This window comes from Felis catus, chromosome A3, assembly GCF_018350175.1.
Source record: "Felis catus isolate Fca126 chromosome A3, F.catus_Fca126_mat1.0, whole genome shotgun sequence".
Taxonomy (NCBI): domain Eukaryota; kingdom Metazoa; phylum Chordata; class Mammalia; order Carnivora; family Felidae; genus Felis; species Felis catus.
In genome coordinates, this window is record NC_058370.1 from 49,039,359 (window position 1) to 49,064,008 (window position 24,650).

General features: G+C 46.5%; 1 protein-coding gene and 1 long non-coding RNA gene across 13 annotated transcripts in view; one reads left to right on the forward strand and one right to left on the reverse strand.

Moving 5' to 3' along the window:
• Positions 1–7,938: 7,938 nt before the first annotated feature.
• On the reverse strand, positions 7,939–17,898 carry LOC109498101. Its single transcript, XR_002154693.3, has 3 exons — positions 16,723–17,898; positions 11,341–11,369; positions 7,939–10,468 (listed from the first exon to the last, which is right to left on the reverse strand). It is a non-coding gene; the product is annotated as an uncharacterized LOC109498101 (long non-coding RNA).
• Positions 17,899–18,397: 499 nt separating this feature from the next.
• Positions 18,398–24,650, forward strand: part of SYNDIG1 (synapse differentiation inducing 1) — a 179,724-nt gene continuing 173,471 nt past the window's right edge. For 6 of the 12 annotated variants that reach the window (XM_023251518.2, XM_045053947.1, XM_023251519.2 and 3 more), the window contains exon 1: positions 18,398–18,717. The gene's annotated coding sequence lies outside the window, so the exon portion shown is untranslated. The other 6 variants (XM_045053948.1, XM_045053949.1, XM_023251521.2 and 3 more) reach the window with 5 other exon arrangements.

The following is a 24,650-nucleotide window of genomic DNA, read 5'->3' on the forward strand; positions in this document are numbered from 1 at the left end:
TGATGGGGGATAATCACAACTTACTCTTTTTCATCTCTCATTCATATTACAATTAGGGCATTAAATGGACTTCAGTTTGAAATTATTTGAGAAGGTTGATGGGGGGTGGGAGGGAGGGGAGGGTGGGTGATGGGTATTGAGGAGGGCACCTTTTGGGATGAGCACTGGGTGTTGTATGGAAACCAATTTGACAATAAATTTCATATTAAAAAAAATATATTTAAAAAGTTAAAAAAAAGGAAAAAAATTAAAAGAAATTTGAATTGATGTATGTACCTACATTTTGATGTATATTTTATATGTATATTTGATGTACCTATGTAATTGATGTATATTACCTGCGTTTCATTTTGGAAGAGCAGATGGGTGTTAGTTATTTCTTCTATATGAGTTGAGGACCAGCTGGTTGTGCCTGCTTAGGTGTAAGTTCCTTTTGTGGCAAAGGTGTATGAAGCCTTGTTTTTGCCTCAACTTCAACTCACATTCTCTGGGTCAGCTTTTACCAACAAAAAACTGAAATGTTGCTATGTACCTGGCCCCTGGGTGTCTGTCAGATGGTCCAAAAGCTAGAAGACTGGGTCCTCTTCACCAATGTTGGTCTTCCAACAAGGAATATGATACAAGGTTAAAGCAAGCTGGAAGGCCATCAAGAAACCTTAACTGTGAAAAGGAGAGATGTGACACAACCTCTGTTCACCCCCTTTCATTTGTTCACTACACTGTTCTTGGTAAGTAACTGAGACCCTACTGCGCTTTGCATGGCCGGGGCCAAGAGTGCCTGACAGCTACTGAGGTTTTCCTTCACGTTTCCCCTGTAAAACTCCGCTAGGTGTTGGAAATCATTAGAATACTTAAAATCATACTACAGATGAGGAAATGGAGGCAAAGAGAAGTTAAATGACTCCTTCAGAGTCACACAGCCTTGGATGTGAACGTGAGTCTTCTACTGTCTCCAGTATGAGGGTGTTTTCACGTTCCCCATTTACAGAACTTTGGCTTTCTTACTATTAGTTCAACAATAAAAACTTTGAGTTGAAAGGGCCTGAGTACTTTCAGCCACTTAGGACAAGGACACCCTCGGTGGCCCATTCAGAACCAGACTTGCAGGTGCAGGCCTTCCCTCAGGAGCTATTGACACTGTTGAGGCTGACTCCTTCCCTGCAGCCACTGGCACTTTTGACTCAGCTAGAAGCAGAACAGGTCCAGTCCCCAAGCTGAGCACACATGTAGATACTGCTGCCTTGCTCTTCTGGCCATGTCTCTTTTGTGGGCTAAAAGTGCCAGGTCATGTCCCTTGCCCTCCTGACCGGAGTGCTCATTTATGCATCCCTCCCACGTGTGACTACCCTCTGTACCAGAGTCAGATTTATCAGTGTCCCTCTCAACACAGAGAAGCCAGGGTTATCCTCTTAAATTTGTTCCTTTCAATTCAGGGCCAGCTTCTGGCTTTTCAGGGCCACTTTGAATCCTGCAAGGTGGTAGAGAAAATCAGCAGTGCATTTCTATCCTCCATGCCCAGAATTTGTGTTTGTGTCTAAATATGGTAAGTTTGCCTCATACCAGTTGTTTGTGAAGAAGGTAGACTGGACAGACCAGGGACTGAGTCTGTGGCATGAGGCCAAAGACCTCCTTTCTGCCACCATGGCTATTACTCATGACCACCCACAATCCCCTGAATACTCACACACACCTCCAACGTTCCACCCTGGGCACTGTGCCCCCACATACTCTGTGTGCCCCTCCTGAGGGCACTCACTCCTTAATTCTTTCTGCCACCTCTGCTCTGTCTGCTGCTCCAGATCCTCTTCCAGCCTCACTCCAGATTTGTCTTGAAAAGAGTCCAACACATAACCCACTTTCCAAGGGCAGATATAGGTGGAAATAATTGCTTTTATATAGGACATGGCTCTGGTTGCACTTGGGAGATGCCCTCCTTTTAGATAGAGGCCACTATCTCTCACCCCACTGCAATGGTGTTCTGGCCTCACCCCTGCCCTGACCCTGCTGTCACCCAGGCCACAGTGATCTCTTTGAGACCCAGCTCAGAGCTGTTCATGTCCAGGGAATATCTCTCGCATGGCACTCTGGGGTGTCACAGAGAGGTGTGCTGGTGCCCCATGGAGTTGGGTAAGACAAGCGACTGGCAGGCTGCATCCTCCTTAGTCCAGGGGTCTCCTTTCTGCTTAGGTTATTCAACATTTCCTGCTTGTAGAAATACTCTCTTCTTGGTTGTGAGGATGGCTCACCCCTGCCTCCCCCATATTCTCATGGTCACCCACCCTCCACCTCTTCTGTTGATCTCTCATTTGCTGTCCCTCTGGAGACATGTCTATTCTAGCTCTTGGTCCCAGACCCTGTCCTGTGCCCCATCTTCATTCTTAGTCAAGGTGATGTCATCAAGCAAGATGGGTGTCAATGCATTGAGATGCCCGTGGCAACTCCCACACCTCCCATATTCCAGTCTGGTTTAGAAGGCCACCTGAATTCTCATATTAGCACCTGCCTCTCTGACACCCCCCCCCCTTGAGGTAGAAAGACACCTGGAACTCAGCCCAGATGCCCTCTGCCCCTCATCAATGCTGACAGTCACAGTGATGGGCAGCATCAGCATCAGGTTGCTGTGGCCACAAACCCAGGATTCCTCCTGATTGTTCTCCTTCCCTCAAGCCCTGCTTTCACCATCAGCTGAGTTCCATGACTCTGCTGCATGTACATGTCAGACAGGTCCACTCTCCCTACCACCTCCACTGCCCCATCTTGGTCAATGTCCCTATCATCCCACACTGGGCCTTTGAAGTAGCCTCACGACTATTTTCACAGCTCCATCCCCTGCTCCCTCTCATCCATTCTCTGAGCAGCAACTTGTGTGGTTGCATTAGAGATGTCAGATCAGGGCACGAGCCTTGTTGAGAACCCTCCCTGAACCTGAATTTCTGCAAAGGTCTCTCACTGGACTTGCTGTAACATGCAACCTTCTTACCATGGCCTATGAGGTTCTCGTAGGCCACTTTTCTCTTGGCCCCATGTAGTCCAGCTGTATTGACCTGCTTTCTGTTCTGTAAATAATCCAGGCTCACACCTGATTTAGTTTCTCCCCATGCCCTTCCTTCTGCCTGTGTGTTATCCCCAGATGTTCACATGACAGCTCCTTCTAACAGGAGGCCTCAGCTCCCAGGGTGTCTCCTTATAGAGGTTTCTGACCATGTGAGGTAGAGCAGAAGCTTACCCCACTCATCCATCACCCACCACTCTGTCTTTATTGTCCTCATAGATACTTATAACCATGGGACTGTGTTCTTTCTTCCCCCAATGTAATGTAAGTTCCTTGAGTACAAGGACTAAGCTGCTTTTGTTTAGATTTTATTTCCAGTGCCAGAAAGTGACCTGGCATGTATAAGGTAGCCACTATCATTTGTTAAGTGAATGACTCAATAATCAAGAGATAAATGTAGACCTTCTGTCTCTGTATTTCTCAACCCTGGAGGTACAAAAGAGTCAACTAGGAGCTTTACAAAAATATGAATACTAGAGCCCCATACACAGAATTGCTGATTTAATTGTTTGGGGGAAGGTCCAGGCGTTAATGTCTGTTAAAGCTACAAATGTGAACCAGTTGTGCATCCAAGGCTGGAGGTTTCAGACCTGGGTCCAAATACTGTCCACTACCAACTTCTCAAAAGGCCTCCAGGAGAAGCCCTGAAACAGTAAGGCAGGCCCACTTGCATGGTGTCTGCAGCGATCTGGAGAGCAGAGTCAGGGACAGCATTTCTCCGTCTCAGGGTCTGAGCTCAGGGATTCTTAGGCAGGTCTTGAAAAGTGAGGAACTGACTGGAATTGGGTAGAGTTGACAAAACAGCCTTGGACTGTGGGCACAGCAAACAGAGGGTGTTGAAGGGAGTCCTGATGAGCAGAATCTTTGTGGTGTTTTGCATTCCAGGAGGAGGAGTTTCCTGGAGCACCCACCTTGTTGTCACCTGTCTGGGCTTCTTTGGCTGCCTCCACCACGCTCACATGGGACCAGAAATCATGTTGGTTTCAGTTCTCAGCATTAATCACAAGGAAGGCAAGGTTGAATGGGTGCAAAAAGAAGTCTTTTCAGAAAAGGATAAATGGAAAAAAGGATCGGAGATTCAGCAGATGTAGCTGACTCCACAGTCCCCAGGGGAGGAGACCTGAAAGACTTCTTGCTTCTCTGGGTTAGCTACTAATTTTTATTCCAATGTTAAACCATTGCATGATTAATGATATAACTCAATCTATTAAGCATAGTTTAATGAATCAATCTAACGCTTTTACAATGAGTGAAACATATTAACAATATGAATGTATTAGTGAATCAAATGGTTTGTTCTAAATAATGCAACATAATGATGCTGCATCTAATTAAAAATTGAAATCAAGAAACTGATTAGAGAAAATCATAAAAAAATATTGATTTTGTTAAATACGTAGAAGGTTGAAGCTAGGAAAATACACAGTTATTTACCTAGCGTTCCGCCAAGAGAAAACACGCACAGAGGTGACCCTGTGGAAATAAGTATCATCAGCCACTTGTGCCATGTCCAGAAAGACTAGCATGAGCATGTGATGTTGTAGTTGAGAAGCCAATCGGGAAATTTTTGGTAAATGCTTTCTCCAAATTGAGCTACAACAACAGCTAACTGACCACTTCACTGAGTCGGAGCTCCCAATCAAGTCATCTTGATTCAGACCTTTACTTTCTGTATTCATGATGCAATGAAATGGAATCTTCTTTCTGGGAAGGACATTTATATCATGAAAATATTTAAATTGATCACAAAGCTACATGAAAATAAAACAAAACAAAACACTATCTCTGCAAGAATGCATACTTTTAAAGTTTTTATGCCACATGTTGAATTAAAAGGTTCTGTGGGGAGATAAGCAGTATGACCCCAGAGGCTCCTTCCAGCTGCCTGGAAACCAGCTGGTATGGGGGTGGGGTAGGCAGGGGTGGTGAGGTAGGGGCTGTGCACAGCCCAGCCCTCAGGTCAGGCACAACTTCCCTTTCTTTGACCCCACGTCTCCCACCTGGCAATTCCTTCATAGCACTTTCTCCCTTTACTTTGGATGTTTTTTGAGCCTCTGTTGTAGTCATCTTTATATCCTCTGTAACATTTAAGACATTTTCACCCACTAAATGTTTGAGCGAACTGAGTTTCTTGCCTGCCTACTGATCTGAAGGCAAGATGCTTTCTGTAGATTCAGAATCTACGTTCTCAAGGCATGGTTTTATGACTACTCAGGAGTTCCTGCTGATCAATAGCCAGAGATTCAGTCATCCCTTCAAAAGTGTGGCCTGACTGGGGCAAAGAAAAGAGACAGGATAGTATAGTAGAAAAAAATAGCAATTGTCTTCTGCCAATTGAAATTCAAAAGATTCCCCAGGGATTTATTTTCTAAATGGTTTCTAATTTCCCTAAGTGTTTTGTCCTTTTTTTCTCTTATATGTGGGCATCCAATGAGCAGACACTAGTGCCATAAATTTCTGACATTCCTTCCCTGGCAAAATCCTCTAATTATAAAGCACTGCTTGCTGTGTGAGCCAAAGGGAAGGGTAAATTACTTCACTTTTGTTTTTACTATTGACCCCACAGATGGATGTGTTCATGTGCCTCATAGAGCCGAAGCCATCCTTCTTCTGACCCTTTGCAAAAGCAGGTGACAGAAGCTTGTGCCCACCCCACAGCCCATGAGTTGGGTTTCTGTCTCCTTCACCCTCGGAATGGGCTGTGCATCTCCTGGCTCCCAGTGTGCCTTTACAGAATGCCAGGGACAGCATCTTCTTGATGTATGAGTCTCTCCACCTGTTCCAACCCCAGGGAATAAGACAGGGCCTCAGAGATTCATGACTGGGAGAGAGATCCCTTAGAAACATTACCAGATGCCTTCAGGCCTATGACTTCAATGGGAAAAGTGTAAAGGATAGGGTGTTTAATGCATATTGAACGCTAGCATGAGGCTCTATGCCACAGACATATTATATGGGTGATCCCATTTAATCCTCCCAAATGGTGAAGATGGTATTATTATCCCCATTTTGCAGTTTAGACCGGAGGCCTGAAGAGATTAAGCAGCTTGCCCAAGATCTCTCCCTCACTCTCATAGACATAAACATACATGTATACATGTGTGCACACACTCACACACACAATAAGGCAGAGCAGCCTTTTGTCTTGGAGATCTACCTCCAGAGTAGGATGTTATAATGCCTTCTAAAATCAGTCTCCTTTTATGTTCCTTAGGTATAGAGTCTTAGGAAGTTAGAACTGGCAGACTCTAGGTCAAGTGAGAAATCTGAGCATAGCAGCGCTGAACAAAGTACCCAAGGTCACACAGAGGAAGTTAACTAGACAGCCTTCCAGACCTTGATCCAGTCTTGAAACCCAAGTGTCTTATGCAAGCTCTTCCAGAATCAGACCCCAGGTGAGGATCAATGGGCCAGTGACTGATTATGGAAGAAGTCCCCCAGGGGAGGCAGTAAGGGATCAGGATGGGAGGCTGGAAAGGGAGGGATGCAAGCTTGTGCAGGATGTCAGGAAAATCCCAGAGAGGCTTCAGCCTGACCCTGCAGAGGGCTTTGGAGGGTAAGCAATGCCTCTGAGTCCATCCTGCCTTGAGGCAAGGGAGCTGGACTCTCACACCCCTACTGGTCTGTTACTGGTTACTGGCCACAGGGGAGGACATCAACCCATAAGCATCCCCCGCTCTCCGAGCTCCAGTGGACCAAGTTCTCTGAAGACAGTGCACATGCTGGAGTTAGGAGAAAAGCATATAGAAACTGCAGGGTGGGTACACAGGTGAGATAAAGAAGTGAGGGGTGTCTGGATGGAGACTGCTGAACTGGACCCCTGGTGACTAGTATGGTGTTTTCACATGGAGCCAGAGGCAGGCCCCATAACCACACAGCCCCACAGCCTCATGAGGGAGTGAGGGAAGGGAAAGGCATCTGAAATCATGCAGAGAAGTTGGTCAAGAATATTGGAAATAGATTTTGAAAGAAAGGTTGACAGAATTAGAATGGTTAATAGCTTCAAAAGCAGACTAATAATGATCCAGCGACATGCAGGTAAACAGAGGCTTACTACAAAGACAATAACCGCTGATTCAGCAACCAAGATATATAACTGGATGTACAAGAAAATGTCTGACATTAGAATGGGCAGCCTCAGAAGGCACTAAGGAGATGGGCACTCATCACACCTGGAATCTGTTCTGCGGGTGACACGGGGTCCCTCTGAAGTGATTGGCTGTGAACATACAAAGCATGACCACAAAGACATTTCTTTTTTTTAAGTTTATTCATTTATTTTGAGACAGACAAAAAGAGTATGAGTAGTGGAGGGCAGAGAGCAAGAAAGAATCCCAAGCAGGCTCTACCCTGCCAGTTCAGAACCCCATGTGGGGTTTGAACCCACAAAACTGTGAGATCATGATCTGAGCTGAAACCAAGAATTGGATGCTCAACAGACTGAGCCACCCAGGTGCCCCAACAAAGACATTTCTGAGCATCTCTGAAGGATGCATATTTGGGAATAGAAGTACATGAAGACAAGGCTACAACAAAAACAGGAATAGCAGACCTTTTACACCCACCCTGGGCCCTGAGTGAGGGGAGTGGAAGCACTTTTATCCTTCCAAGCATGGGCCTGATATCAGGATGCTCCAGATCATGACCTTTGCCAGCTGAGTGACCTCAGCACATTATTTAACCTCTGTGGACCTCATTCCCCTCCATTGTGTGAGCAATGTCAGCAGCTGTGGTCCTTGCCTTGCTAGGCTTCTGTCAGATGCCATCAGTGGGCACAGACACACTTAGAGGTGGGAACAAATCACAGAACAACTAGGAGGGCTCTTTAAATGTGAATGCATGCCCATGTCTGGTGGAAAGGTGGTGTTCGTTGCTTAAAAAACTCATCTGTTAGAGGAGAATTTATTTTGATTCAATACAGTATCATCAAGGGACACCCAAGCATCCTGAATATCTGGTTCATACCCTACTTATATTTCTTCCAGCTATTGACATAGCACCTTCCATCACATCAGTGCTGTGTGGAAATGCAAGTTCATTCATCCTCCCGACGTCCTTGGATGTGAGCTAAAATCTGTAAATTAGCATCTCCATTTTGCAGATACAGAAACTGAGAAACAGATCAAGTCACCACTTCCTGAATGTGGAGCAAAAGCAGGCTTTGCTGCTGGTTTCCTTCCTTGAATCTCCAGTTTCCACTTTGTAAGCCACGCTTGCAAGGCACTTTGTTCCTCGGCCTGCTCTGATATGTATTTTTTCTTTCTTCATGTTTTCATAAAAATGAATGGAGCTTTCTTTGATAGGAGTGACAAATGAGCATGGAGGAGAGGTATGGAAATCTCAGAACTCAGGCCAGGGATCTGGCATACAGAATCTGACACTGCGCCCTGATTTATACCCCGAGCCCTGCCCCGTGAGCAGTAAACAAATGGCATATAGCAGGTCGGGCACATTATCACCCATCCAATCAGCTCACTGGGTGCAAGAGTAGGCATCAACTGTGGGGAATTTTCAGTCTTAAGCACAGCTTTCCAAGGTGAATGGGTACACGTGCAGGCCACCTCTGGACTACAGCTGAGGATGGGAGAAAACCCATGGTCTGGAGGCCTAGATGCAATACCGTCTCTGCCTCTTTGCAAATGGGACTTTTGGCACCCCCCACTCTGGGTCCTGTGGGCCACAGGGAGGTCTGAGTGCTGCCCCCTCCCCTGCTCACACAGATTGTGCTATGAGAGTGGTTGGCTGAGGCAGGACAGCTGGTGTCCAGCATCAGATATAGGGCTGGGAGAAGCTGAGGTCTGAAACAGGGAAAACGATGTTAAGTCCAAAGACTTCCCAATGAGGATAATGGAAGTAAATAACTAGGTCAGTAGCTAGGAAAGTAAAAGTCAAGAAGAGTCAGGGGCAAAAACAGGTTTTGGAGTGTGGTTCAGAGCAAAGCTTCTTGCACAGCAACCAGGAGCCAGATATCCCCTTCAAACGGGGTCAATGATACCAGTGAAAGGGGCCACCCCTGAGGAGCAGAGACAACAGGTATGAGTGGCCTCTGCTAAGTGCTGGTGGACAGGGAGGCTCTGGGTTCCTTGGAGAAGGCAGAGACTCCCCTGTCACCACCCAGCCATTCCCAGAAACTGCAGATGTTCTCAACTGTATATTGTGGGCTCTTGTACTAGTCTTACATCCTCGGATTCACTCACTCTTCACAACACAGAATGTGGGAAGGGAAAGAACTGACTCATCCAAGGTCACTCTGCAGCAGGTGGAGGTAAGATAGCATCTGGCCTGGCCCTGCTTCTGTCCACCAGGTGGCCCTTCAAGCCCCTCTTGCCCCCTCAAGGAGGATATGGCTAAGCTGTGAGGGGATCCCCACCAGATCCTTCCTTTTAAGTTATAGTGCAAGTTATCGTTGGCATTTGCATCTGAAGACACTGGTGACTCTCCTGTTACTATTTTGGTTTTGGCTAGCAGCTATTTCTGTGACAGTGAGAGCTCAGGGGTCTGCAGACTGTGTCAAGGAAAGATGTGAACATCCTTTGTTTCTCAGGCAAACAAGCTTTGTGGGTCTTGCTTCTTTAAACTTCCCATCCACTCAGCTGGGAGGATTAGCTTATTGTGCCACTGGGGGTAGGGGGTAGCAGACATAAGGCCACCTAAAAGATCCTGACTTTTCCTTTTCTTTTCTCCTTGAACTTGTCAGAAGGGCAGTGGGAGGCGGGGGGCAGTGAGGTGATCTGGAGAGGCTGGAGCGACAGAGCACTGGAGCAGAAGTAATCAGACAAGATTCCAGAGAAAGACAGAGATTAGAATGCCCTAAGCACAAATTGCTGCTAGTTCTAGAAGGTGTGGGGAGGCCTGCCAGCCTGCCAGCAGCTTCCTCTCAGCATGATGCCACCATGGCCTCTGGTCACCCCATATCATGCTGTGGTTTCTATGCCATGAGATTGTCGCGGGTGCCAACCTACAGCCTCCACCCTGCACGTCCCTTCCATCTGCACACCGTCTTGAGAACAGACACAGAGGAGAGGGCAGCAACGGGATGCAGGCTTACAAGTGCCACTTCCAGGCAGCTGCCTTGGCATCCTCTGCTTCTCCAGAATTTGCCTTTGTCTTGATAATTAGGGAATAGTTGATTTGCAGGAAAAAGACATGTTTCTATTAAAAAGTGTTTTCAGTGTCTTTAGTGAAGCAACAAAATGTATTTTTCTACCTGTTGACATTTTTGGTACCTAGACAGGATTTCTTGACAAGACGAAATACATTATCCTGGATGCAGCCAGTCTATGTGGGTGAGTAAGAGAGGGAGGGCTCAATTCCAGCAGGCCCCGCTGACTATTCCAGTGTCTCAGAGGTGAACTGCCTGTTGCTGGCTTAGTGGGAGATCAGTCGCCCCTGCTGAAAGCCTGCAGCAATGAAAACCTTGACAAAAAATTGTTAAAATTATTGTTACAGTTTTTAATTATCAAATATATTTGTGTAGGAAAGAAAAAGCCAAGTAATATATATATAAATTCTAGGAAATAAGTAATTTTGTTTGTAGTTAGAATGTCCTGCAGTTTTCAATGGTATGCACTCAGCTCTAATGCTTTGTAGGTTTTACCATAAACAGGGTTCAGGGCAGCTGCTGCTGGGAATATGCAGATACATAGCTCAAAAAGTCCAGACACCACCAAACGTTGCTGAACCAATGACAAACACACAGACTAGGAAAGACCCATCCAGTTACTTGGCTGCCCAGAGCAGTCTACTATATCAGATACTGCCGCTTTCTATTATTTGTTAAATCATTTTATTTTGTTATTCTTTCCATGTCTGTGGGGATATAATTTAAGTACATTTGGCAAGCTGCACCTTCGCTGACAAAACCTGTTTTGGCGTATATTTTGCATTGTCAGGTGGTCCTTAAACCAAGGGAGCTCTTTCCTTCATGCCACCAGCCAGGGTTTATCTGTCCTGCACTTCCAAGCTGTATAGATTGTGTGTGGCCATGCTCAATCTCTGCTGTGGGAGGAGGTCCTCATGGCATCCTAGTGCCCTGATATCAAAGAAACCACATTTTAGTGACCCTGGGAAGGGCTAGCTGCCAGGACAGCTGTGGCACTGCCAAGCCCTGCTTCTCTGGGCCCCTACTCATGTGTAGGACAACCACCCAGGGTATACACCTAGAGTGCAGAGGAGAATGCCATATGGTTTGGTTCTGGCACTTGCCTAGTAAGGTTCTTTGTTTAAGAGGTGTTCTCTTCTTGAAATATGAGTGATAAACTGGGAATCGCAAAAGTGAAATTGCTTACCTTTGTGCTTTTCCCTCCACTTCCACATCCTGCAAAATTACAGAAGTGCTTATTTTTACAATAGAACTCTTTCTTTTTGCAGAAAAAAAGAGCACATGCAGCAAAAAATATTTTTTCTTGTGCCAAAAACAAGTTCTTAGACCTTTTAGAAAGTGCCAGAAATCATGCTAATAATTAATGACATGTTTAAATGCTTAGTTCTGCACCAGCAATGCTTTCAATGATCCCAACCTCTTAGTTCGTCATTATGTTAGAGCTGCACTAGTACATGTAGTTCTTTTGTACAGCAAGGAAAACATGCTTTCTTTCCATTTAAGTGAAGGTACATCGCTCTGTCCACTTCAGCATGTAGACTGAAGTGGACAACTGAATCTATTTTTTGAGGCTAGTGCTCTGAGCACATGCTAAAAATTCTGGCCTCATTGTTGATCCTGATAGTAAGGTTTTGCAAAGCTAACCTCTTTTCTAATTTCTCTTCTCTTTAACAGTCTTGGAAACAGCCATATTTTCCAATGTTTGACAAATACATTTTCTCAAAGATACTGATTATTCTGATACTGCACTCTGTCATAATAATAGATTTATGTTATGGATCATTAATTAGATCATAGAAATTAGTAACTAGATAAAATTCAAGTAGGAGTTGTCTGCCAAGACAGGACAGGGTTATGTCAGGAGATATGAGGACAAGCTACATCAGGGACACAGGGAGTAAGTGCTGGAGGCTCTGGTGTGAACAGGCTGGGCTGTTACCTGACATCTCCAGAATTGCCCAAGAGAATGTGTGACAGTCTAGGAAGAAGAAATGAACTGTCGAAGTCAGTAGAAGGAATAAATTCAGGGTGGGAAACAAGCAGATAACAGCGGTAAGGATCCACAATATTTGCAGTGAGCACAGAGGGAGCATTGAACTTGACCTCTCTTTACTGATTGATCTCTGGCTGCATGGTGTGTATGGCCTGTTTGCTGAGAAAGGAAGAGGACCTATATCAACTGGATAGCGTAACCAAACCTGTCTCTGTGTTTATCAGTTGTCACCCACAAAAATGACCAGCCTCTGGCTGAGTCTCAACCCAGGGCCACATTCAAATAAACAGCAATTTGACATCTAACATCCTGAAGTAAAAGGCACATCCTTAAAGTACACGCAAATGATATAAGAATTTCACACACTAAATCATGCAGCAAAATTTTCCAAGATCCTACTTAGTCACTTCTCTTGTGCCAGAGGAAGCCTGTTTGATACACAGACACCGCCCAGAAATGTGGGGTGGATGGAGGCTTCTGGACACACACATCCTCTTCATCCCTCTCCTGGGTGATTCTAAGAAATACTTTTTGTCCAAGGGGAGAGAGAGCTGGTTGTTACCTACTGTGACCACCTCAGGAATTAATTCCTCCTTAGACTGGCTCCCCCTTCCTCCCCATGGACCATGCAGGTGGTCCTTCACTTTTTGCTCCTGGGATCCATTCCCCAGTAAACTGCCTGATTGCACCGTTGGGCTCTGGTTTCCGAAAAGGAGACCCAGACCAAGGTACCTTTCTCTATATTGCGGCACCTCTGCTTTATTGAGGTGTGACAGTTTTTGTAATTCAGGTGTGTGAAATCATGAGCTCCACTGAGGAAAACTATGCCAACAGTGGATGGGCAGATTTCAGTTTCAGTGGGTCTTGAGGGAAGGGGGGAGAACTCTCTCGCCAGCACAATTCATCATGCTCACAACAACCCAGCTCTTCCTTGGCATCTCCACTCCTATAACTGCCCTGGACTAGCTCTCCATGGCAAATGTTGTCATACCCATTTCGTAGATGGAGAAACTGACATTTCAAGAGGTTGAGGAGTTGGGTGAATGTCCACTATACCATGGTGCCAGACGTGCTCAGGTGTCTCTCCAGGCTCTGGCTTTAAAGGCCTGGGGTGGAGTGGAGCAGGAAACTCATATTTTCATGCTCTTACAAGAGAAATTAAAGCTGTCTCAGGAATTGGCATAACATCGAAATATGTAGGTATGAGTCATTATCAGCAAGGTCCGCAGAACTGGAGAGTGGGCAGATGGAATCAGTCAGCTAAAGGGATCTGGGAGAACCTGAAGGAATACAGCTGTGTTGGCCACACCCAGCCTCTGCCCCCTCAAAACAAGAAGAAACTTGGATGAGAGAGATAGCATCAATCACCCCTCTTATGTAGCGTTTTGGGGGGCTTCCAATCACCAGCATAGGTTTTGTGTTAAAAATGTAGAATTTGCCATTCCCCTCAACTACCTTGGAAAAAAAGTACCCAGCAACCTTGTCTTCCAAGCTATCTTTAAGAATAATAACCAGGGGCGCCTGGGTGGCTCAGTCGGTTGAGCGTCTGACTTCGGCTCAGGTCATGATCTTGCGGTTCGTGAGTTCGAGCCCCGCGTTGGGCTCTGTGCTGACAGCTCAGAGCCTGGAGCCTGTTTTGGATTCTGTGTCTCCCTCTCTCTCTCTGCCCCTCCCCCGTTCATGCTCTGTCTCTCTCTGTCTCAAAAATAAATAAACGTTAAAAACATTTAAAAAAAAAGAATAATAATCAGCCAACTCTGGTCAGGAAAACATGCTGAGTGCATTGAACCACATTCATGCCTAATACAATGTCAGGTGACAGATATTATAATTATGCTCATATTAGATATGCAGGAATCCGGGCTCTGGAGTAAGTGAGGACAAAGTGATAGAAAGTAGAAAATGCTTACTTGGAGCCTAGGTAAATGTCTGAGCTCATAACCTTGATGGTAAGCATTCCTCCGACTCCTAACAGACACCTTCTATTAATGTTGGCTACTAGGGAAGTAGAAGACAGGCTGGATCTGCACCTCACTCCTCCTCTCACTAGCTATATGATGACAGGTGAACTATTCAGTCCCTAACACTCAGCCTCTTCAGCTCCTGGGATCACTCCTACCAGGCCCATTGAGCTCAGATCAGAATTCAGTGAGCTTTTATGTATAAAGAACCTATCTCATTTCTAGGTGCAGTAGATAGCAAAAATGGTCCCTAATTCCTCCCATCCCTCATCACATGCCTATTTCTAATGTGACTTTATGGCTACACCCATCAAAGGTAAAAGCTATTTCCCCATCTCCTATATCTGAGCTGGGCCACCTGACCTGCTTTGGTCAATGACACATTAGCTAATGTGAAGTCAGCTTGAAATCTGTGTGCATTGAAGCCTGTTGCCATTGAGTGTCCTGCAGCCACCACTTTGTAAGGATGCTGGGCCAGCCTTCTGGAGGGCAGACTTATAGCCCTGTCAGCCCATCACCAAGTCCACAACCAACCTATCCCCAGACAGGTGAGTAAGGCTTTTGGCTGCCAGCTGACTACAGATGCCTAAGTGAGCCCAGGAAACATCATGTGAAAATGAGGCAATCCATCCCAGTGGACTTAGCCCTCATTGTCAACCCTCAAAATTGTGAGCAAGTAAGTAGTTGCCATTTTAAGCCACTGAGTTTGGGGGAAGTTTGTTATGTAGCAGTAGACAAGGGATATTCTGGCATTATACGGTTGCTTATAACATATTAACTCTGTGTTTTCTTTGATTCTTTCCAAGTGACGTAATGGATGCAGAGGCAAGACCTGCTAATATGGAAATCAGTAACCTAGATGTGGGTTGACTGTTCCTCCATGCAGCCCTTCTGGAACTGTCTCCTTACAGGAAGAATCAGAGGATGGGCCTAGGTGGTCACCAAGAATTCCTCCAGCTACAACGTTCTGACATTCTACTGCATCTTTTTTTTCCTATTCTAAACTTTCATGTCAACACAGCCTCGGAAATTATCCTAGGTTTTGGTTCTTTCTCCCTTTATTTCTGATTACAGTTCATGTTTTTTTTTTCTTAGAATCTTGCCCATCATGTTTACATTGAATATCTGAATGCTCATCTTCCCATCTTTCTAAGTCAGAAAGATTCTACTATCATAAGACACTGCAGCTTTTCAATTCCCAGATGTCATCAACTTAAGAAAAACAATTTAGTAATAGATTTGGGGGACAGAAAAGGGAAAAAACTGTATGATATTAATTCGATTGCTTTAAAATTGCATATACTATTCATCATCTTTAATACTACAATTGACATTTGGGGCAGATCATTTTACACATTTCATCTTACAATGGTTTCTGAATGAGCACTGTTGACCTCCATACACCATGCACAGCACTATAGCCCCTGGGCTAATGGCTTTCCATTTGAGACATTTTAAGAAATATTTATTATTTGAAAAACTCAAATATATATTTCCTTTCATCAAGCCCACCTATCTCTAGGGAGGTAACAGCTTCTCTGGAAAGTTGCTGAGAAGATTGGCAATACCTACTGTGTCCCACTGCCCAACTCTCGGCAACCCCTCATTCCCTTTCTCATTGTAATGTTACATCATGGTGTAATTGTTATGATCACACTCCAGTCAACAAGTAGGGAGGCACACTTCAAACAAACTGCCCTATGTGTGTAGCTACCATTCCAGATCAGCCAAGGTGGCCACCAGGAGCCCTGGATCCCTCCCTGAGCTGCCACATTTGCTGTAAGCAGGTGGCATTCCTCTCTTCAAGTCTGAAATGCCTGGTCCTGGCAAGATTCTTTTGCAGTAAAGTGTAAGGTCAATTAGGATTGCAGAAATACTTAAGTGTGTGTGTGTGTGTGTGTGTGTGTGTGTGTGTGTGTGTGTGTGTGTAGGGGGTAGTGTCAAGAAAGAATACATCTGTAGATCTTGAAGCTCTGTGAGTGCCATGGGAGAATAAGAAGAGGCAGGAAACAGGAGGAGGAAGAGAAGAAATAAACTCACCACATTGTGAACTGTTCCTTTCTCTTTCAAATTACCCTGTTTTTTCAGAGACATCTGGTTTTTGACCCCACAATCCAATGTGGTTTTTTTTGACAACTATCAATCATTGAGTATTTGGTCAGTATTGTGAATGCAGTAACCTATCAGAGCCTACCCATAACTTTCAGAAAGAAGTTACATATTCATTCCACAACAAAAATAAATGTGAATATTTAAATATTACACCAAATTAGGCGCATTATGAAAACCAACTCTTAGAAAATTTTAGCAAATACAAGCATACAACCCCTATACCCCCATCAATGTATCCATGCTCAATCCATCACCCAGATGAGCCAGGGGATACATATAGTTCCAAAACATCAACCTACAAAGTTTCAAAGCACCTAGGACATGAAGACAGTTCACAACACTCAATACAAAGGCATTTTCTTCTTTTAAATTCTGCAACACTCACTTTTGGAAGGAACACTTCACAGGCAACCAGCAGTGACCAGTGATCATGTTTTACACTGCAAAAGAGGATGCCTGACTACTCTATTAGGACAAACCCAATTTAAAATTCAAACATTACCTAGAGTCAGAGGCAAGTCACAGCTGCAACCCAGGCTGGTGCTCTCTTAGCAAAACAAAACTGTCCTCCAAAGCCCAACCCAAAGACCAGTAAGCAAAAGTTCATTGGCTGAAAGGCAGGAACCTGAGTTCCAGGCTACTTCTGCATATTCTGTAGCTATAGAAATCTTAGTTAACTTTTGTAAAGAAAAACCTCAGCTGCTTCATCCGATAAACGGGAATAATGATTCTCCAACTCAAATGAGTCTAACAACGTCTTCTCAGCCCAGTGGTTCAGATGAGAGAATTTTCTGTTTAGGGAAGGACTTCAGGAACAACTAGCAACGTTACTAAGGCAAGGGCAAGGGGGGCATTTTCCTCCCATTTGAGAAGTTCTCCTAGATGAGAGAGATGTACAATGCTCTTTTCTGAGTGTTGCAGACCAGGGACTTGCAGCTCTGGGGATCTAGAGGAAGAATCCCCAGTTGTGCTTTGCCATGCTGCAGAGTTGCAGATGGAACACAGTTCAAGTTGATAAAGGGAAACCACAGATGCCCCTGGTTCTGCTGACCTGCTCCTCCACCCATTTGCCTTTTTACAGCCCCACTCTGACTTTAGCATTCTTTTTGTGGGGCTGATGCTCCACAGGTGCCAAGTCCCCCACAAAGGCAAGACAGGGTGGACCTGTGGTTCTGGCACCACCTGCAATGCTTGCCCTTTGCAAAGTCTAACAGAGGCAGCCTGGCAGTGGAAGTAGTGCTTTCTGAGGGGATGAGGGGGGCAAAGCGTTGGTTACTAGGTCAGGAGGAGGCAGGGCTCCTCACCAAGCAGGGTTTCATCGGGGTATAACCAGCCTTGATTATCAGAGCCTAGGCTGGCAAGGCTAGACTGTGGCAGGTCTGCCCCTGGGGTAGAATGGGCTAACATTGTTTTCCTAAATCACTTTCGACCCCCTTTCTGACACACCTTTCTTTCCTGGTTCTTTCTCTATGGAATTCACACTGAAAACACTATTTCCCCCATCCCCCAACACTTGAAATTGATACTATCTTGGGAGGTGGCCTTTCCTTGGCTCTACTTCCCTCTATTCACTCTGCTCACCACAGTTATGCCCTCTACCCACCCATCCCCACAGCCCTAGCTCCTTTTAATTCCAACAGCCAAGAGGCTGCCTGGGGTGAGAAAAACAAACCGGTTTGGGGCTGGGCAGGGGGTCTGAGAGTCTGAGCCCGCACCTGGTTTCTCCTGGGTAGCTGGTTGGTCAGGACGTGAACAGATGCCAGGCCTATAAAGTGGGTCCTACGAACCTCAAAACGAACAAGAGCCTGGGGAGGCCTTTAGGACCGAGGGGAACCATCTCAGAGCCAGGCTGCAAATCCCTGTCCACTGAGTACCCAGCGGCTGCTCCCCTCCCCCAGTCTCTGTCGCCTTCACAGTCCCAGACAGCGGCCCCAGGCCAACAGCCTGACGTGGTCACCCGCGGGGCCCGATAGGCCTGGGGCAAAGTTGGTGGCCGCCTTCTCACCGAGCCATTCCCTTCTCCTCCTCGCTCATTCTCCCTCGGAGCCCGTGGCCACCTCCTCCAAGCACGCGTGTCGCCAGGCTTGGTCAACCAAGCGGCGCGTCCCGGGACGGCCCTTGCCCAACCAGCCCGCCAGGCGTGCGCCGCGGGAGTCTCCCCGCACCTTTTTTTTTTTTCCCCCCTGGGGGCTGGAGCGCCGGGCTCCGCCCCATCGTCGCCTCGAGCGAGCTCCCCGCAGCCCCGGGCTGCCGCCGCTGCCCCTAGCCCGGCGCTACTGCACGCTCGGGGCAGCCTGGGGCGCGGGTGGCGAGTGCAGGGCGGGGAGCGTCGCGGAGGGGAGGGGAAGGGAAAGAAGAGGAGGGCAGAGGAGGAGAGAGCTGGGGAGCTGAGGAGCAGAGGCGGGCGCCGCACCGCCCCGCGACCCGCACGCTCACTGGCTCCGGAGACGCGCGGGCGGGCTCCTGGGCGCACTGGCTGGGTCACCTTGTCCGGGAGGTAAGTCCCGACCGTCCCGGCAGCGCTGGCTGGCGGAGGGGCTGGCAGGAGCCGGGCGGGGGCCGCGGGCGGGCGGGCGCAGGAGGCGGCTCTCACGCGGGAGGGCGCCCAGGCTCCGCCTCGGAGCGCGCAGACCCAGCGGCGGCGCGACGCCCGCGGTGAGTCCGGGTGGTCGCTGTGGCGGGACCTAGGAGGCTCGGGGTCGCCAGGATCTAGGGGAGAACGGAACTGGCGAGGAAGATGCGGAGGAAGGGGTCGGGTGCTATGAACCCCGGCTGCAGCTTGGCGCCTCGCCACCCCAGTCGCCCCGGCGACGCGGAAGGGCTGTTGTGCAAAGTCGGTGGGAGCTAGTGAGACCTAGACCTCGGAGCGCAGTGGAGCGGGACTGCCCAAGGCCTTGACGGTGCGGGGCTGACATTGGCTCTGCAGGCTCGGGCGACCCCCTGAAGCGACCCAAAGGAGACCAGCTGGGGCTGGTGAGCGGGGCAGCCGCGGAGCTGGGGACCGAGGTCCAACTGGGACTGGGAAGGGAAACCGGCTTGGATTGTCTTTGCCAAACCAAGGGAAAAAGGAAGGCGAGGGTGAGAGAGCATTGGGATGGGGACTCCCAACCCGAGACCGGGACGGAGGTGGGGACTCCGGGAGACCCCGTGTCCTCGAGCTGTCTGGTCCCTGGCAGCCACGACAGCCCGCAGCCTTGGGAGCCGCCAGCCCCGCGCAGAAAGGGGACCGAGTGAGTGGACGCGCTTTTGGAGATCAAGTTCTAGTTTCGCATTCCCTAGGCATGATTTCTGCCCCTTGGTGTACGCTCTCCGAGCTGCTGCGGAGGAAGGAATGGATTGCAGGCAGAGTTGGGCACTTTTCTTAGGGAAGGGGCTTTGATCGCTGTGCGTTTTCTGAAAGACTCCAACAGAGTGGGTGCTTGCATCCTTGCTTTTGAGAGGCTGTCAGTGGGGTCGCTTGGCTTTTCTGAAAGACTAGAGGAAGGCGTCATCTGGTCGCCTTCATTTTCTTGTGGGGGGATCCCCTTGAATGCAGAGGCGTGGGCGCCTGGCACCCAGACTTCAGGTGAGCGCAGCCTTTCTGCGGCGTCAGATGCTCTGGCGCCTCGTGGCTAGTGGCCCGGACTCAATGTCTGTGCCTTCTCTGGCCTCGTTCCGGTGTTTAGTACAGCAGACGCAAGTCGAGGACTCGGTTGTTTTGAGGGATAGAGGGTGGATAGCTCCGTTTTCAGGTTAGAATCAGGCTCAGGCGGTGGTGCGTGCGCGCGTGTCTGTGTATCTGTCCGTTTCCCTCCTACTGGCCAGCGTGTTTAGTCAGAGCCCAAAGGGAGAGGCGTGCTGCGCAGACCTGCAGCCTGTGGGGTGAGCAGCCTGGTAACGAACCCCAGAGCGGGCCAACTTTCCCTTGCCGAGGTGTGATCGCCAGGACAGTCTGCGTGGTGCTGGGATGTGGTCCTCCTCTGAGAGGGGTCCGGTTCAAAAATCCTCACAGCAGCAGAACCGAAGACGTGCCACCGAGGTGGCACCGTAGCAGTCTGATGTCCCTTCTTGCTAGGACAGAAAGTAGCAGGAGCCAAATTTTCAGATGATTTATTGCATGCTGTGTGCCTGGTGGTTGTGTGGAGTGTCTTTTTGGAGATCAGACCACAGGTGCCACCAGGCCTGTGAGAAGGTGTGAGGAAGAGCCCTCCACCTCCTTCCTTCCCTCCCTCTCTCCAACACCCCTGGCACCTTTTCATGGAGCAAAAGTTGGTTTGTAGCTGGTCTGGTCCCCTCTTCCACCCCTCCCAAACCCACTGCATAAAAATGGAATTGCCATAATCAAGAGGACCTTGTTAAATAAAGGGGAAAAATAGGAAAATCTGTGCTTAAAGGTTTGTTTTTTTTTTTAAGATTGAAAATTTCAATAGTACACCAAAGTTGAGAGAATAATACACTGAACCCCAGGTGTACCCCTCATCCAGTACCACACTCACTGGCCCTTTGTCCTGGCCTCTTTTCAACCACCTCTCCTCAGAGTTTTGGAGGCCGTGTTTGATGAAATTTTAAGAACCCATTCCAAGCCCACTTCATCTCTAAATGCAACCCCAGGTATCTCCAGTTGATGATATTTCATTCCATTTCACCTATCACCAGAAACGACTGCTTTAAATGATTCCATTAGAACGGGTGCTATCTTAAAATAGAAATGAAGGCAACCCCATTTCCATTTTGGGGTAGTCAAACTTGCTGATGTTCCCTGAGGTATGGGGAGGGGGGAGTTGAAGGAAGAAAAAGAAATTTAGATCCTGAGAAAAAGAGACATTTGAAACCATTAGATTTCACTTATACCAGTTGATATTCAGGGAATAAACAAGATTCCAGCTGAACTATGAGAGGCAAAAGAATTTTTTTTTGTAAAAACTTTAAACTCAATTCATAAATCATAGGCAATTAATTAATTCCATATTTAGCATGACATAAATTAAAAGTGCTACACACTGGACTTGACTCATCTTCCTCATTAACTCTGGCCTGTATTTTCTAGGGAATTATTTCTATTATAAGAGAATAAAAAGGTATTTTCTTATGTAAGTTTTCTATCCAAGACACTAGCCAGTGCTATTCAGGGGTTCATGAGCAGTACTGAATATTTCATCTCTCAAATAGAAAATAAATGTTTGGTCATCACACTAGCCACATCTGGTACACCCTCTGGAGAGACACTAGCTTGCTCAGATTTGAGCTCAGGTGTAGTTTCTGGTGGCTGGAGGAGAATAGCATGGTGAGGCCTCTAGAGACAATGGGAGGGTGCTCCCCCCACATTTGTACATGGCTCCCTCCCACCCTGCCACCTCTGTGCCTTCCCTTTATATAAAAGCTGTTCCTAAAAATTGTCAATGTTCTTAGAGGATTCAGTCAGACATTTGAATACCTTTATGAAGTGCATTATTTAAAGGCATCCTTAGTTAACCTTTCGTAATATGAATAACCATCCTGTAAGTGAGCAGTTTTAAATAAAACCTTATCTTTCTGTGATACCGGTATGGCCCTGAGCCCCTCACTTTGGCCTTGGCAGATCCCCATGCACACTGGAGAATCTCATGACCCACATGGACTGATTGTAATACTGTGACCTGTAGCTTGAGCAGACTTCATGTTACCAGCAAAATTATTTGAGTAAGTGGGCAAAGGTGACAAGGATTGAAGGGTGGGGTGTTCATTTGTCAGCATCAGCAAAACACTGGGGCAAAATGAGTAGCAAAACAGCCTGTACATTCAGTGGGAAGTCCTGAAGCTGTTTTGCTGAAACATACTGATATGAGGAGGTATTGGAGCCCTAGCTTTTGACTTAGCATCACCACACTTGAGACATTGTGCCAACATGTCAAAAAAAGCAAAAAGTTGAAGATGTGCATATATTAAATATCCCAAATATTGAAGATGGGCTTACCAGGTCCCTGCCTGTGTCACCAAAATTGGAATAATGAAGGTAGTAGCAGGTGGTTTTTAACAAATATGATTTTAAGCATTCTCTGTGCAAGATACTTAGACATTTCCAATTATTCCTGAGAGTTCATAAATGTGTGTGTGTGTGTGTGTGTGTGTGTTTTAATTTTAAGAAAGATTTATTTATTTATTTTGAGGGAGGGAGAGACAGAGAGAGAGAGGGGGGGAGAGAGAGAGAGAGAGAGAGAGAGAGAGAGAGAGAGAGAGAGAATGGAGGAGGGGCAGAGAAAGAGGGACAGTGGGAGAGAGAGGATCCTAAGCAGGTTCTGCACTGTCAGTGCAGAGCCCGATGTGGGGCTTGAACTCACAAACTGTGAGATCATGCCCTGAGCCAAAATCAGGGGCTGAACACAACTGACTGAGCCACCCAGGTGCCCCTCATAAATGTGTTTTAAAGAAGGGCTGAGTAACTTTTTTAGGCATTCGGCTACAATCAGCATCCCCACAGTGGTTTTCTTTGCCATCCAGTGTACTGGATTTCAGCTGGATGTATAGGGGGAGACAGTGGGGGGTGATTTGGAATTTTCCCAGTCCTGTGATTGCCCACCCAACAGGCTTTTCCTGAAGGTCCTGTGAGGAGACGCTTGCTTGTTGGGTGATCTTAGAGACTTCACTTAGCTTTTCTGAGCTTCTTCTGTTTCTTCTCATCTGCTTCTTTTTGGGATTTTGAAAACAATGTTTATAGTTGACACAGTGTTTTTTTAAATGGGGAAGGCGGGACTGAGAACACTTTGATGTCTTAACTGTATGTCTCTTCAGGTGAAGTACCCCCCCCCCCCACCATCCCTCTGAATCCCTCTAAGCGCTGGGAGTGAGTCCAGCCCCTGCTCTGTACCTACAGCAAAAGTCAGAATGGGGACCTTGTGCGTTCCTCCTTGTGAGCCTGCGTTCCCATGTAGGAATGTGTTTGGGTAATGTAGACATTCATGTCAGGGAATTGAAAGGGAATGTACAAGAAAAGCTTGTGAGCAGAAATATATCCTTAACACTACTCAATTTAGACTCATATCACATTTAAGAAATTAGATGGTGCATGTTCTCTAGGAGAAAACATTTTGAAGCAGATTATCAACAAGCTACAAAGTACCAAACCTGTTAAGTTGCATTAAATAAAATACTGAAGACCCAAACCTGTTAAGTTTCATTAAATAAAATACTGAAGACCAACAACAACAAATAAGCATTGGGATCCAACATAACTGTTAGACCAAGAATAACATGACCAGGAAAAAATATACATACATAGAAAATAATGAAGATAAAGCATGCTTCTGAAAGCATGCTTCAGACCAACCCAGGGGACGGCTTTGCATATTTACTTGCATGAGAATGATTTATCTAGGAGTTCAATTAACATTATTCCAGAAAGATGGAGAGTTTTGCCCTTGAGGTTAAAATCAATGTTCAGTCAGTGTGAAACATTTTGAGTTTTTAGTTCTTAATTGATTCTCAAGTTGTTCAAAGATATTTGAAACTTAGGTCTCGATAATGCTATAATGTGATGGCATTTAGGGCGTGTGACTCTGAGGAAGAGGAAACAGAGTGATTTACTGATTGCATGGTGAATCTCTCAGAAAGGGCCCGCCTAGTTTAAATTCTTATTTTATCTTATTAATGTTTATTTATTCTGTGAGAGAGAGAGAGAGAGAGAGAGAGCAAGCAGGGGAGGGACAGAGAGAGGATGTTGGGGAGAGAATCCCAAGCAGGCTCCACACTATTAGTGCTGAGCCTGACTCAGGGCTTGATCTCATGAACGGTGAGATCATAACCTGAACCAAAATCAAGAGTCAGATGCTTAACCGACTTAGCTACCCAGTTGCCTCTAAATTCCTATTTAAAAAAATTTTTGCTTCTCAAGCCTTCGACCTCATTGGGTAACTACTTTCACATGTATCTTCTATCTGTCCCTTTTTAATCTTCTAGAATGAGGAATGTCATTGTTGAAAACAAACCAAAAAACAAACATTTCAGATGTCAGAACTACAAGCATTGTATTCCATTGCCTCAACTTTAAATTAAAGATACTTCTGAAAGAGAAAAATATATTTTACCTCAAATATCCTAGAGCTTCACCTCTGCTTAGGGAAGCAAAGAAAAAAATGTTACATAAACTCACCTTTCTGCCATGTGTACAATATGCAGGTTTTTTTTACTTATTCTTATGACCTTATCCTCAGACCTTGGTGGCATAGACTTATAGCTGGTGTAGGTGTTTGAAGTAAGAGGGTTTGTTTTTGGGGTCCTAATGGGATTAAGTCCTGGGACAGGGTTAGCAAACCCTGTAGTATAGCTGAGGGGTAGGCTCAGGTTCTGTGTAGCATTGGAATGGACCTTAAGGATGCCTAACTCATCCTACCATTGATGGCTACTAATTCTTTTGTTATTTGCAGTGTCTAAAATTGCCTTTAAATACAGTCCTCCCTTATCTGCAGGGGATGCGTT